This window comes from Gossypium hirsutum, chromosome A13, assembly GCF_007990345.1.
Source record: "Gossypium hirsutum isolate 1008001.06 chromosome A13, Gossypium_hirsutum_v2.1, whole genome shotgun sequence".
Lineage (NCBI taxonomy): Eukaryota > Viridiplantae > Streptophyta > Magnoliopsida > Malvales > Malvaceae > Gossypium > Gossypium hirsutum.
In genome coordinates this window covers 101282338-101297663 of record NC_053436.1, presented here as the reverse complement: position 1 = coordinate 101297663, position 15326 = coordinate 101282338, and the positions used below count along the sequence as shown (strand labels likewise).

The window sequence follows — 15326 nt, the reverse complement described above, 5'->3', positions numbered from 1 at the left end:
GAAAATTTCTAGCAAGAGGGGCCACTTTTTAGGTCATACTTAGGGTGTTTATATAGGCTTTGGGTTGGCTTTCTTCCTCAAGAATCTTTTTCTGTGTAAAATACAATTTTTTGAAAAAGGGACACGCTCGTGTGCCACGACATTGTGACGTGATTACCAGGCCGTGTGGGCTCAATGGCTAGGCCGTATGGGCTTAATGGCTAGGCCGTGTGAATCGTGAAAACTTTGGTCGACACCCCCGAAGGCCACAGACGTGTGAATTGCCTGTGTGGTAAGGCTTAGGCCGTGTGGTCTTCTTGATTTGGTTCGTTTTGTCTCTTTTTAGCTCGTTTTTGGCTCCTTTTGACTCTTGGTGCTCTCCTGAGTACAAAACATCAAATAACCTGATTAAGAGCACCAAAATCCACAAATCTAGTAATAAACCTCCATAAATATGCTAAGTATTTGGGGTCTAGATATGTATAATTTAGCGTTTATCATGAGTCCAACTTCTGAGATGGATCAATCGGCTTTCCTTGAGCAATTCCTTGCTTCCTCCTGTGCGTCCCCCATTCTCCTCTTCTAGGGTGTATTTATAGGCTTTGGAATGCCTAAGAGCCCTCAAAGGTGGCCTTTTCCAAATAGGACTCTGCTTGGGCTCGACAGGGACACGCCCGTGTGCGATTACTTCAGGTCGTGGTCAAGCATGTTAAATAGGCATGGACGTGTGGTCTACCCGTGTGAGTCGTGCTTAGATTCTGCCAAATTGACACGACCGTGTAGTCTGCCCGTGTGAGGAAGTCCAGGTCGTATTAATTTCGTATGTTGGCCCATTTTCTCCGTTTTTGGCCCGTCTCTCGTTCCTTTCACTCTTCTATGCTCACCTAAGTATATAACATGAAATTAAGGCATTAGGAGCATTGAATTCACCAAATCTAAGGAAAAAGCATCCATAAAATGTGTTAAGGATGGGGTAAAAAATATGTATAAATTGCGGTTTATCAACTATGTATGTATTGTGAGACTACTACAGGTAGAACTTTACTGAAACACTTTGGTAGTGAAAACCGAAACTGTAGTGAGCTTATTACTCGCGATAACTGACTCGAAAACTCTAATACTGTTCTGCATAAAATATCTACTAATAGTTATCGAAACTGTAAATTGATGTGTATAAAATTCCTTAATGCAGAATAATTCGATAAATACGATGAGCACACGTGGTACTCGTAGAAGGGGTACTAGAGGCCGAAGTAGAGGCCGTGGAGGGATTCGAGTTGAGTCTCTCGCATCTGATACGATCCCTAATTTGGACTCTAGCGAGACACTAGTATCACCTGCTGCTGAGTCTATTGACTGTGTAGTTAGAGACGACACACTGTCCCAGGCTATGCTGTGAATTTTGGAGAAGGTCGCTGAGGCTAACTCTGGGTCTGGAGGCTGTGGGTCGGTTACGGAATGACTGCGGTCGAACGGGGATGAGATATTTAGGGCCATCGCTGGAGTTGCTTCGAGTGTGGCTAAGTATTGGATGGAGGCCACAGTGCGCATAATGGATGATTTGGATTTTACTGATGAGCAGAAGCTCAAGGGGGTTGTGTCTCTACTTCGCGATGAGGTATACCAATGGTGGTTGACCATTAAGGATGGTACTCAGCCTGATAGGTTGACTTGGGATTTGTTTAAGACCACCTATAAGAGTTAGTGTGTGGGAGCTAGCTACATTAACACTAGGCGACGTGAGTTTCTAAATCTCACTTAGAGAGACCGTTCAGTGGTCGAGTATGAGGCCGAATTTCTAAGGTTGAGTTACTATGCGATGGGCATGGTGACGAATAAGTATGAAGGCTGTTTTCGATTTGAGAATGGTCTTCGTGATAGTGTGGGAGTTCTGATAGCTCCTCAGAGGGAGCGGGATTTCTCAGTCTTGATTGAGAAGACCAAGATAGCCGAGGAGGTGAAGCGCTTTGAGGACCAAAACCGTGAGAAAGGGAAAGTAAAGAGGGATTCTAAGTCTACTGGTTCTGGGATGCGGCATAAGAAAAAGGCCAAGGCTGACGGTTCGTTAAAGTTGGGCCTACAGTTGCACCTGTTGGGGTGGCGATCGGTCAGCTATGTAATAGACGCCATTCAGGTGAGTGTTGGAGATCTACTAGCGCTTGTTTGAGGTGTGGGTCGACTGAGCATCGAGTTAAGGATTGTCCACTAAGGGGTAATCAGGTGCAAGCTCCAGTTGTTAAGACTGCACAGCCGCTGAGAGGAGTACAATAACCACCTAGGGGCCGAGGACAGGCTAGGGGTGATAATGGTATGGGTCGAGGTTAGAGAGTACCTGACAGGGATGCTGGGCCGACTGAGGTGAGGCAACCTGCACTTGTCTGTACTGAATATAGCCGTAAGGATGGAGATGCTCCAGATGTCATCACGAGTACGTTTTTAATTCTTAATGTACCTTATGTTGCACTGACAGACATAGGCTCTACACATTCTTATGTTGCATGTTCTACGTCTGAGACCTTGGGGATTTCGCATGAGAGCACTTCTAGTGAGATTTCTATGGTGAGTCCGTTGGGACAGTCCATTAAGGTCAGTAAGCTGTTTAGGGATGTTCCGTTGGAAGTCTAAGGGACAATATTTTTGGCTGATCTGATGAAACTTTCGTTTGGGGGGTTCGACCTGATTTTGGGTATGGACTTGCTGGTGAAGCATCGTGTAAGTCTGGATTATGCCGAAAAGAGGGTGGTTCTGAGGACCGAAGAGGATAATGAGAGATAGTCGTGATTGGGGAATGACAGAATTATCTGAGTAATGTGATATCTATGATGGTAGCAGAGAAGCTGGTGAGGAAAAGATGTGAGGCATTTTTGGCCTAAATAAATGCTTCTAATTTTGTGGGCTTATCGGTCAAGGACATTCGTGCTGTGAAGGACTTTCCAGATGTTTCCAGAGGAACTACCAGGATTGTCTCCGGGCCGTGAGGTAGAATTCAAGATTGAGTTGATTCTTGGTACAGCTCCGGTGTCTATCGCCCTTTACAGAATGGCACCAAAAGGGTTGACGGAATTTAAGGCTCAGATTCAAGAGCTGTTGGATCACGGGTTTATTCATTCTAATGTGTCTCCATGGAGGGCACCGGTTCTGTTTGTGAAGAAGAAGGACGGTACGATGAGAATGTGTATCGATTATCATCAGTTGAATAAGTTGACGATCAAGAATAAATACCCACTTTTGAGGATAGACAATTTATTCGATTAGTTCAGAGGAGCTTTAGTGTTTTTTAAGATTAATCTGTGCTGAGGTTACCATCAGTTAAGAGTAAAGGAGGTTGATGTGCATAAGACGACATTTAAGACTCGGTATGGCTATTACGAGTTCCTAGTTATGCCCTTTGGGTTGACTAATGCACCAGCAGCATTCATGGACTTGATGAACTGTGTATTCCAGCACTACTTAGACCAATTCGTGTTGGTGTCCATCGATGACATTTTTATGTATTCTAAGTCTAAGGATGAGCTCGACGAGCAATTAAGGATGGTTCTGCAGATTCTTCAGGAGAAACAGCTATATATGAAGTTTAGTAAGTATGAATTCTGGCTTAGAGAAGTGACATTTCTGGGACATGTAGTTTCTACGGAGGGGATTAAAGTGGATCCTCGAAAGGTTGATGCTGTGTAGGGTTGGAAACAGCCGAAGAGTGTGTCGAAGGTTTGTAGTTTTCTGGGTTTGGCAGGTTATTACCGACGCTTCGTAGAAGGGTTCTCGTTGATCGTAGTGTCGTTGACTAAGTTACTACGTAAGGGAGTTCCCTTTGTTTGGAAAGATGCTCAGCAGGAGAGCTTTGAGAAACTCAAGGAAGTCTTGACTTAGGCTCCAGTTCTGATACAACCTGAGTCTGGCAAGGATTTCGTGGTTTACAGTGATGTGTCACATGTGGGTTTGAGGGTTGCGTCTTGATGTAGGATGGTAAAATGGTTGCGTCTGCATCTCGTCAGCTCAAGACTCATGAGGCTAATTATCTGACATATGATTTGGAGTTGGCAGCGGTGGTTTTTGCTCTTAAGATCTAGAGGCATTACTTATACGACGAGAAGTGTATCATCTACACTGATCACAAAAGCCTCAAGTATCTCCTCACTCAGAAGGAGTTAAATCTTAGGCAGCGTCGATGGGTGAAGCTGCTTAAAGATTATGACTGCAGCATTGAGTATCATCCTTGTAAAGCCAATGTAGTGGCAGATCCGTTAAGTCGTAGGGTGACGACCGATTTGAGAGTGATGTTCGCTGGATTGAATCTTTATGACGGTGAGAGTCTTCTGGCTGAGTTGTAAGTTAAGCCGATGTGTTTGGATCAAATTAAAGATAAGCAGTTGGGGGATAAGTCTCTTGAGTTACGATTCCGTCAGGTTGAGGCTGGTTCTACCATTGATTTTAGGATTGACAGTGATGGGGTGTTGCATTTCCAAGATAGGATTTGTGTACCTAATGATGATGATTTGAGGTTGTCGATTCTGAGGGAGGCGCATAGTATCCCTTACGCTATGCATCCTGGTGGCAACAAAATGTATAGGGATCTTTGAGAGTTGTACTAGTGGCCAGGGTTGAAACGTGAGGTGACGGACTTCGTTGCTCGTTGTTTGACTTGCCAGCAGGTTAAGGCTGAGCATCAGTTACCTTCAGGTTTGCTTCAGCCAATAAGGATACCAATGTGGAAATGGGAACGAGTAACGATGGACTTCGTGAGTGGGTTACCCCTAACACCCACTAAGATGGACTTTGTTTGGGTCGTTATGGATCGGTTGACCAAGTCTGCACATTTCATCCCTGTTAGGATAGACTTCTCTTTACAGAAATCGGCCAAGCTGTACATTTCTGAGATAGTGAGACTGTATGGGGTACCTGTCTCGATCATTTTTGATAGGGATCTTCGTTTCACGTCTCAATTTTAGGGAAAGCTTCATGAGGCTTTAGGTTCTCGTCTTGACTTCAGTACTACTTTTCATCCATAGACAGATGGACAGTTGGAGAGGGTGATTCAGATATTGGAGGACATGTTGAGCGGTTGCATAATAGATTTCCGAGGTAGTTGGGAAGAGTTCTTGCCTTTAGCTAAGTTCGTTTACAACAACAGTTATCAATCTAGAATACAAATGGCACCATATGAGGCACTTTATGGTCATAAGTGTCGCACTCCTTTGTGCTGGACTAAGTTGGGTGAGCGGTGTGTTCTGGGTTCAAAGTTGGTTTCAAAGACTGAGGATAAGGTCCATTTGATTCGTGACTAACTTGAAGTGGCTTCTGATAGACAGAAGTCCTACGCGGATTTGAAAAGAAAGGACATCGAGTATTCTATGAGAGACATTGTTTTTCTTAAGGTCTCACTGTGGAAGAAGGTTCTGAGATTTAGTCGTAAGGGTAAGCCGAGTCCTCGATTTATTGGGCTGTACCATATTCTGAAGCGACTGGAGCCAGTCGCATATCAGTTGGAGCTACCTCCAGAGTTGGATCGTATTCTTGATGTATTCCATGTATCAATGTTGAGACGGTATCGCTTTGATCCTACTCACATTGTACCTGTGGAGGAGATTGAGGTTAGACTAGATCTGACATTCGAGGAGAAGCCGGTTCAGATTTTGGATCGCAACAATTAGGTCATGTGTAGAAAGTCTATTCCCTTAGTGAAGGTGTTGTGGCGGAATCATAGCACCGAGGAGGCTACTTGGGAGCCAGAGGATTCAATGTGTCAGCAATATCCTCATCTTTTCCGAGCAGGTAAAATTCTATGACGAATTTTCTTTAAGGGGGTAGAGTTGTAACGCCCTAAATTTTTGATTTTCGGCTTTTTTCTATTTTCAAGCTTGAAAGTGTCTGGATTTATGGTTTGTGTTATTTTGGATTAAATGTATATTGGGTTAAGTAATTATGAGCTCTAGGGTGTGTTTGGGAAGTCCTAAATTCAGGCTGTGACTTAGGCTAAATTTGGGTTTTTAATTGAATTAAGCCTGACTTGAGGTCAGTGGGCTTATAAGGAATTGTTGGTAAAAATTTAACAGAATGGGCTTGCTGGTCTAGTAGTTAAGTGACAAGGGATTACGCTCAGGGTCAGGGGTTCGATTCTCTGCAGTGGCGTTAGGATTATTTTTGCTGCAAGTTTCAGTAAGCGTTGGGCTTCATTAAAATTCTGAGTTGTAGGCTTTAAGGGAAAAACCTAAGGTTATTTTTTTGTCCCTCCTTTTTTGGCAAAATATTTTTTACTTGCCGTCTTCTCTTTTCCCCAAAAATTCCCTTTGCTACTAAAATTTCTTATTCTTCTTATCCTCTCCATTCATTTTCTTTCCCTTTCATTTGGCTTGGTGTTTTGTTAGTAGATTTCGTCGATTCGGTAAGTATCACTTTATGTAAGTTAAGTATTTTCTGTTGGAGATTGTTAAGAGAGGTTTTGGTTGCTGTTTAGGGGGGATTCAAGGATCTGTGGATCATTAATCGGGGTTCTAAACTGTAAGGAAATACAGTTTTTCATCGAAGGTAAATAGATCTCAGGTTTCGGGTTTTATCCAATCTTAGGTAAATCGATTTAAGTGACTGATTTGGGCTCGGCATTGTCAATATCAGGCTTTGGAGTGCTCGTGGTTGGATTAGCAGTGAAAATGAACCAGGTGTATACTCCGATTGTACAGAAAACGAGTTTCAGCGAAAGCCAAAAAACCAGTCTGTCAACGCCACACGGGCGTCTGGTATGCTCGTGTGGTAGCTTGTGTCGTGAGACACGAGCGTGTGATAGACTAGCCAGGCCGCGCGAGCGTCACGCGGGCGCGACAGACACGGGCGTGTGAGGCTGGCAAGGCCGACCATTTGGGTCGTGTAGGCTGCAGGGCGTGTGAGTCACACGGGTGAACCACACAGACGTGCGGGTCTTGGGCTAGGCCATGTGATCCATACGGGCAAGGCTAATTCGGATCGTGTGGGCCACACACGGGCATGTAGGCCCAACGGGTAGGGCACATGGGTTTGTGAGCCCAATTTTCTTAAAATGTTCTGTAAGGTTGCACGGGTCGCTTAAGTCGACTGTGACTTGCCTGTAGGGACGGTAAGCGTTGTTAGACCCTATATTATGAATGATTACTGTGTTGTATGTAAAGCATGTTACAATAAGCTTGTATATTTGTCTGATTTCATATATCTATTCTGCTATGATATGATCTGATTTCTGCATATAAGCATGCCACGATATTTATGATGCATTGTATTGGGTTCGGCTGTTGTGAAGAGAAGGAAGTTTGAGAGGCGATTAGCCTATTATCGGGCAGCTACACTGCATATATCTGTTATGTACTGTTTTACAGTACCACTTGGTGTGTAGGGCTGGATGGGTCGATTTTATCCCCATACTTGGTGTGTAGGGTTGGGTGGGTTGATTTTATCCCCATATGGTGTGTTGGGTTGGACGGAGACGGTGTGCAGGGTTGGTAGGAGTCATTTCTATTCTCTGATATATGATCTGATATGCATGTGATATCTATAAGGCTAAGGCCGAATATCTGTATTCTGTTATTTGTTTGTATGCATGTTGTTTGTGGGGATGTACACACTGATTTTGTGAAAACTCACCCCTTTATTTATTTTATGTCAGGTAATCCTCAGCAGTAGATGGATTGGTGTGGCGGACGGCTCGATGGTGACCACTGTTGGGCATTTATGGATTTTTGAGTAACATTCTATTTTGTCTGCTTTATTCTAAATATTTATTTTTGGGATTAAAATGTCTTGAACTTGAACTATTTTTAAATTTATTTCGGGATTTTAAACTATTAAGCTACTGATTAATGAATTAATGGTGTTTTAGCTTCTGCGATAATGAAATGTGTTCACCTAATAATCGGATTGGAGATTTTACGAATTAAGTAAAAAATAATGAACTGATCGATTTTTAACTAGCTAAGATTTTCTAAAAACATTCTCATGTGACGCCGTTTGGGGTGTTACATGCCTACGTATCTGGTTTTCACCATTCTGACGAATTCATCTATATTCAGGGCAGTTTCAATTTTCTCCTTCTCTTATGATATTCTGCTTATACTGTCTTATATCTGATTGTACATTGAAGATAATGTACATCTTCAGTGTGGGGAGGTTATTCATATAATTATTAGAAAATCCCTGAATTACTTCTTGTGTTTAAGTGAGTTTCTCATACTTTCATTAGAATGATTTTTTGTCGATTTGAGATTTTTGTTGATGTGTTTTGGATTAATTTGTAGATATTTATGCATTGGTTGATTTAAAGTTTAAGACATGAGAGAATCAAGCATGATAAGTTATTTCCCAGAATTAAAATTTAGGTTATTTCCTTGAATTGAGGTATTATCTTAAAGTTTTAAATTTATAAGTTTGACATAAAAAACCATGATTTTTTGTGAGCTTTTGAGCCTTTAGAGCATACATTTTCATGCTCATTCTATTATTGGTTATGAGCGTGTCAACTTGATTTGCTATTCTAGAATTTGTTTGATTATGCATATCGAGATCACACCTTTGATTTGATATACTGAGATGATAAAGGCAGTTAGGTTTAACCCATTTATCCCATAAAAAGCCTACTTTTTTAATTAACAACCTAACAAACTATTTCTTGATTAACCCATTGATTTTAATCCACAACACAATTTTTTTTATTATGACTCTTTCCGGTTTTATTGACTCCCTTGTTGTTGAGATTTGATATGGTTAATTGCCTAACTATGCTCTTTTGTTTGATTTGTTGAATTAGTTCTTATTATGCTCGATAAAAAGGTCAAAAGAAATATTGATTATTAATTATTTGTTCGTTGATTGAGCTTGAACAATTAAATTTATATTTTGAGAAGAAGCTCATTTTAGTTCTTGAATTGTTTTGATTGATGCACTTTTTTTAATTCAACTAAGTTTATTTTTTTCTAGTTTGGTGATTTATCAACTCGATCACAATTATAACCAACTTTTATAGCCTTTTTTCTGCACCTTTAACCTAAGCTCCATTACAACCTCTTAAAAACCTTTCGATTAGTGTGTCATATCATTTTATAGTGGTGGAGATTTGATTTTCAAGCAAACTTATGGTAATGAAATTTCTTGTTCAATTGTTGAGTGCTTATTCTTGAACCTTAAACGCTTTAAGTGATTTGAATGAATCTTTAGTGAGCATGTCAATTCTTGTAGATTTTGAATTAAAGGTAATTACTTAGATAATGAAAGATACCTATGTTTTCGTGTTTTAAAAGTTTTGACTTGGATTGTCAGAATCTTTAGTGCCCTTTTAGTTGAATTGTCAATGCATGATTATTTTTGATTTATTTCAAAACATTATTGATGAGAATTACAATTTAGGAAGATTAACTTTAATGTGAGTTGAGGATTTTTCTTGAGGATAAGCAAACGCATAAGTGTGGGAATATTTGATAAATGATAAAACTAACATATTTTAATCACATTCTTAATGCATTTTTGGATGATTATTTATGCAAATTGTTGAATTTGATGCCCCTAATCCTTTGAATTCATGTTCATATACTTAGGTGAGCATTTGGGAGCTAAAGGAGCGAAAATCAGCCAAAAAGAGCATATTTCAAGAGCCACATGGGTTGGACACATGGCCATGTGTCAAGCAGTGTCGATTTCACAACCTACTTCAGAAATGCGTAGAAAAATACAATTTTTAAGCTTTCTAAGCATTCTAAAATCTATAAATAGCATATAGAGGAAGAGATATAGGAGTGATAAACCATAAATTATACATATTTTTACTCCATGTTTAATACATTTTATGGATGATTTCTCATTAGAATTGGTGAATTCGATGCTCCTCATACTTTAATTTCAAGTTTTATACTTAGGAGAACATAGGAGAGCTAAAGGAACGAGAAACGGGCCAAAACGGAGAAAATGGACCAAAGTAAGTTAAACTCAGTCTGCCCAGCTATTCTACAGAAAAAGCTACCCCACAAATTGAAAGATCCAGGGAGTTTTACAATTCCTTGCTTAATTGGTAGTTTAGATATAAGTCATGCATTAGTTGATTTACAGGCTAGTATTAACGTCATGCCTTACAAAATGTTTAAGCAACTAAGTCTTGGGAAACCTAAACAAACTAAGATTAGCATTCAATTGGCAGATAAAACTATAAGATTTCCTAGGGGTATTATTGAATATGTACTAGTAAAAGTAGATAAGTTCATATTCCCCGTTGATTTTGTTATTCTAGACATAGAGGAGGATAATAACACCCATTTGATTTTTAGAAGGCCCTTTTTAGAAACAGCTAAAACAATTATTGATGCTGGCACAACTGAGCTCACGCTTCGCGTAAGAGACGACACGATCACCCTTCAAGCTCATAATTCTGGCATCACATCGAACATTGAAGGTAATAGTCCACACCAATCTACTAAAACTGACAATATGACTTTGCAGAAATTGAGCTTCAAAGAATTTCACGAGCCATGTTCCAGAAATGATAGAGGACACACTCATGAAGAACGAAAGCTACAGATAGAGAAGCTAGACGAATGATGAGCACACAAACCGAGAACACATGATAAACCGAAACTCTGCCAAAACAAGGTCGATAGCTCTCCAAATCAACTTAAGGTTGGCGATAAAGTCTTACTAGATGCCGCAAATCCTCACATTGTCACTACCACACCGAATGAGGAAATCCCTCTTACGGTACTCAGTATTTTTCCATTGGGTATGGTGGAGGTGAGTCACTCCAAGTTCGGCACTTTTAAGGCAAACAACACCTGATTAAAACCCTATTTTGATGAGATTGATAGCAAGAATGAGGAGTATAAACTCCTCGAACCACCTTGACCATTCACTAGAGAGGTAAGTCGAGCTTAGACTATAAATAATTGCTTCTCGGGAGGCAACCTGAGCACTAACATATTTTGATTTCTTTATTTTTAATTTCTAACACGTTAAATAATTAAATTTATCTTTGAATTGCAAAGTTTTTCAGCACACACGGCTAGACACACGGGCGTGCCTAAAGTTGTGGCCAAACAGGGGAAGAAACACGACTGTGAGATACGGCCGTGTGTCAGCACGACATGATTTCCCTAAAACACGGAATGCGATAAATCCCCATGGCCGTGCGAATGGCCGTAGGTGAACTTGATAGGTGGACACGGACGTGGGAATAGAAAAACACGGGCGTGCCAAGGGTAAGGCTCGATTCTGTTTCTTTGACACAGGCGTGAGACACGCCAGTGTCTAGGACCCGTGGACAACACTATCAAAATAACACGGGAGTACGAAAACCTCCATGACCGTGGGAGAAGCAAACCATGTCAGACACGACCATGCGACACGATCATGTAGCGACACGGCCTATATACACGGGCGTGCAAGAAGACCATGTGGTGACATCTTAATTCACGACAAACACGACCGAGCCACGGCGTACACGGGCGTGTGCCCCGACCGTGCCACTTGAAAAATTAAAATAATTATCTTATTTTATTTTTCTTTTCTTAAGTTTTTAAGACTCATTTGTTTTTAAGATTCATTTGTTTTTCTTTTCAAAAAAAAACAGCTTACCTTCAGAGTCTAGGTTGGCATCCAGAGTTATCTCCAATACTCGATCTCGCCAATCCAGAGATATCATCCGTTCTTAATTCAGGAAGTTTCACTCCTCCCCCTATCTTATTTTTATACTCTAATATCTATCTCTGTACATTGAGGGCAATGTATATCTTAACTGTGGGGGGTATTTATTAATGATTGCTTTGTTCTCTTGAAAAACTCTCATATCATATTTAGGATAAAATTTTAATTGATTTATGATTTTGATTGATATATCTTGAATTAAAACATAGGCATTTATGCATTGATTGTTTAAACTTTAAGACATTAGAGAATCAAGCATGATAAGTTGATTTTTAAGAATTTAAAACTATAGGTTGTTTCCCCAAGTCTAGGTATTACTTTGAATTGGAATTCATGAGTCTAAACATCAAAAAGCCATAATTTTTTGTGAGATTTTTTAGCCTTTTGAGCATATATTAATTCTTTCATGCTCACTTTTATTATTGCTTTGAATGCGTCAGTATTGAATTGTTTTTCTAGAACTTGCTTGATTATGCATGTCGAGACCACACCATTTGATTTGATAGGTCAAAATGATTAAGACACTTAGGATTCACCCCCTCATGCCATGAAAAGCCTACCTTCACGATTAACCCTTAGTAAACCCCCTTGATTCTAACAAGCCATTCCTCGTATTAACCTTGATATCAACCCTTAAACCATTATTGTTGAAATCCCCTAAATTAATCCCTATTTTTGTCGAGATTTGAATTGAATAAATTGTTTAGCTATGTCTTGTTCTTAATAGCTAGTCTATGTTATGTAACTTTTTCTTAAAAAAATAAAAAAAAACTATGTATGCATATCTGTAATTTCATATTTTGAGAAAAGCTCTGTTGTACCCAAGTCAAGAATAACTCTTTTTCTAATTAGGTAATTTTTCAATTCAATCTCGATTCTAACCCTTTCTTTCAGCTTGTGACCACGCCCCCTAACCAAGCCGCATTACAACCCTCTAAAGACCTTTTGATTGATGTATCATCTTAAATTATAGTGGTGTAGATTTGATTTTCATACAAGCCTATGGTAATGACTTTTCATTATTGACTATTGAGTGCTTCATTTATTGTCCTTTAACACCTCGAGTGATTTGAGTGAACCTTTAGTGAGGATGTGAAACTCTGTGATATTTTGAATCAAAGGTAACTACTTAGATGAAGGGAAGCACCTAAGTTTGCATGACTAAATACTCAACTTGGAATGCTTGAAACTTTTATGTTCTTTTAGTTGAATTCTAAATGTATGATTACCTATGGATTGTTTTGAGATATTATCGATAAGAATTATAAGTTGAGGAGAATTTATTTTGATTATGAGTTGAGGATTTTGCTTGAGGACAAGCAAATGCTTAAGTGTGGGGGTATTTGATAAACCGTAAATTATACATATTTTTACCCCATGTTTAATGCATTTGATGGATGATTTCTCATTAGAATTGGTGAATTCGATGCTCTTAATGCTTTAATTTCATGTTTTATACTTAGGAGAGCATAGGAGAGCAAAATGAATAAGAAACGGTCCAAAAATAGAGAAAACGAGCCAAAGTACGAAATCAACATAGCCTAGATCTCCTCACACAGGTAGACCACATGGCCATGTCAATTTCTCAGGCTTGTGCACGGCCTGAAGTAATCGAACACGGGCGTGTGCCACGAGCGTGTCCCTGCTAAGCCCAAGTTGAGTCCAATTCGGAAAAGGCCACTTTTGAGGGCTTCTAGGCATTCCAAAGCCTATAAATAAACCTTATAAGAGGAGAAAAAAGGGGGACGGAGAAGGGGGTAAGGAATTACCCCAAGGAAGCCGATTGATCCATCTCAGAAGCCGGATTCATCATCAAGACTGAAGATCTCTCCTCAATTTCCCTTCAGGAGTTTTGGGTTTTCTTTATGTTTTGTATTTCTACTGAGATGTTTTCTTATTTAGTTATGAACTAAACCCCTAAATACCTAAGGGGGATGAAACCTAAGACGAATCTTGTTATTATTTTTTGAATCGTATGATAAATATTTAACTTTCTCTTAATTATGTGTTCCTAATTCTTGTTTTGATACCGCAGTATACTGATTCAAGGCACGCTCTTATTCAGAGGAGGAATAGACCCTGTCTAAGAGTACATTTGTCATAATTAAGCAGAGTTGATTGCGCGCCTAGAAATAGGGTGACAAGATTTTTCCGAATTAGGGTGAAACCTAATAAGGGGATCCATAGATTGAGTTAATGCAACTCTAGAGTGTTAATTAGAGAAAAGTCTCGGTTATTCAATCTAGGGATTAGACGTTATTAGTCTTGAATAGGGATAATAACATAACTTAGGAATCTCTACGGAACAAGTTAAATGAATAAATTGTCCGATTCGGAGCCAGAATAACAAGTAAAGTCTAGGTGGATTTTTCCTTAGGTATCGTCTTAAGTCAATCGATTTTCCCAAAACCAATTCCCCAATTCTTTTCTCTGTGCGTTCTTAGTTTAGATAATTACTTAATTAAGACAAATAAAACCCCTTTTATTCTTAGGCTAGATAATAAAAAAATAGTTATTACTAGTACATTTGGTTCCCTTGGGTATGATATCCCGGTCTTGCCATTACTATACTATTATTTGATAGGTGCGCTTGCCTTTTCGTCGTGATAATAGTTAGTCTAGGTTTGATCTTCATTATAAATATTTATTACTTGTTACGAATCATGCGATAAAGTTTTTGGCGCTATTGCCAGGGAACTAAAATATTAGGAACACTCAATTTTTATTACTTTAGCCATTTAGTTTTTTTCTTGCAATTTAATTATTACTAATTAATTTACTTTTTCTTTCTCTTGGCAGGTTTTCCTAGTTTATGACTAGAAGAAACCTGCCAGGACCATTACTTTTTGACGAAGAAATCGATCGCACAGTTCATAGAAACCAAAGAGAAATAAGGCGAAGCTTAAGATACACAGAGAACGAGCAAGAAGATGATACTCAACCCCCAACCGAAGAGATGGCTGAAAACCAAGGCAATCAGCTACCTCCTACAATTATGGCTAATCAAAATCTTGCTCCACGTACTATGTATGATTATGCTAAACCTTCTCTAACAGGAACTGAATCTAGCATAGTTAGACCAGCTGTAGCTGCAAATACTTTTGAACTGAAACCTAACACAATTCAAATGATATAGCAGTTTGTCCAGTTTGATGGTTTGCAGGATGAAGATCCCAACGCCCACTTAGCAAACTTTCTGGAATTTTGCGATACATTTAAAATCAATGGCATTTCTGATGATGCCATTCATCCTCGGCTATTTCTTTTTTCATTGAGGAACAAAGCTAAACAATGGTTGAACTCGTTACCACGAGGGTCCATTACTACTTGAGAACAAATGACTGAAAAATTTCTACTAAAATATTTTCCGCCGGCTAAAACGGCTAACTTACGTAATGATATTTCTTCTTTTGTGTATATGGACTTAGAAACACTTTACGATGCATGGGAGAGATACAAGGATCTATTGCGAAGGTGCCCTTACCATGGGTTACCGCTTTGGCTTCAAGTACAAACATTCATCAATGGTCTGAATCCCTCGACTCGACAAATGGTTGACGCAGCTGCTGGAGGAACCATCAACAACAAAACACCTGAAGAGGCTTATGAATTCATTGAAGAAATGTCACTGTATAATTATCAATGGCAAGTCATGAGGACTAAGCCAACAAAAATGGTCGGCGTTTATAACGTCGACTCAGTTACTA

The 15326-nt window shown here is 39.5% G+C and overlaps 1 non-coding gene across 1 annotated transcript; it reads right to left on the bottom strand.

The window, feature by feature from the left end:
• Positions 1–15004: 15004 nt before the first annotated feature.
• Positions 15005–15111, bottom strand: LOC121212925 (small nucleolar RNA R71). The gene has a single exon (XR_005908297.1). It is a non-coding gene; the product is annotated as a small nucleolar RNA R71 (small nucleolar RNA).
• Between the last annotated feature and the right edge of the window lie 215 nt (positions 15112–15326).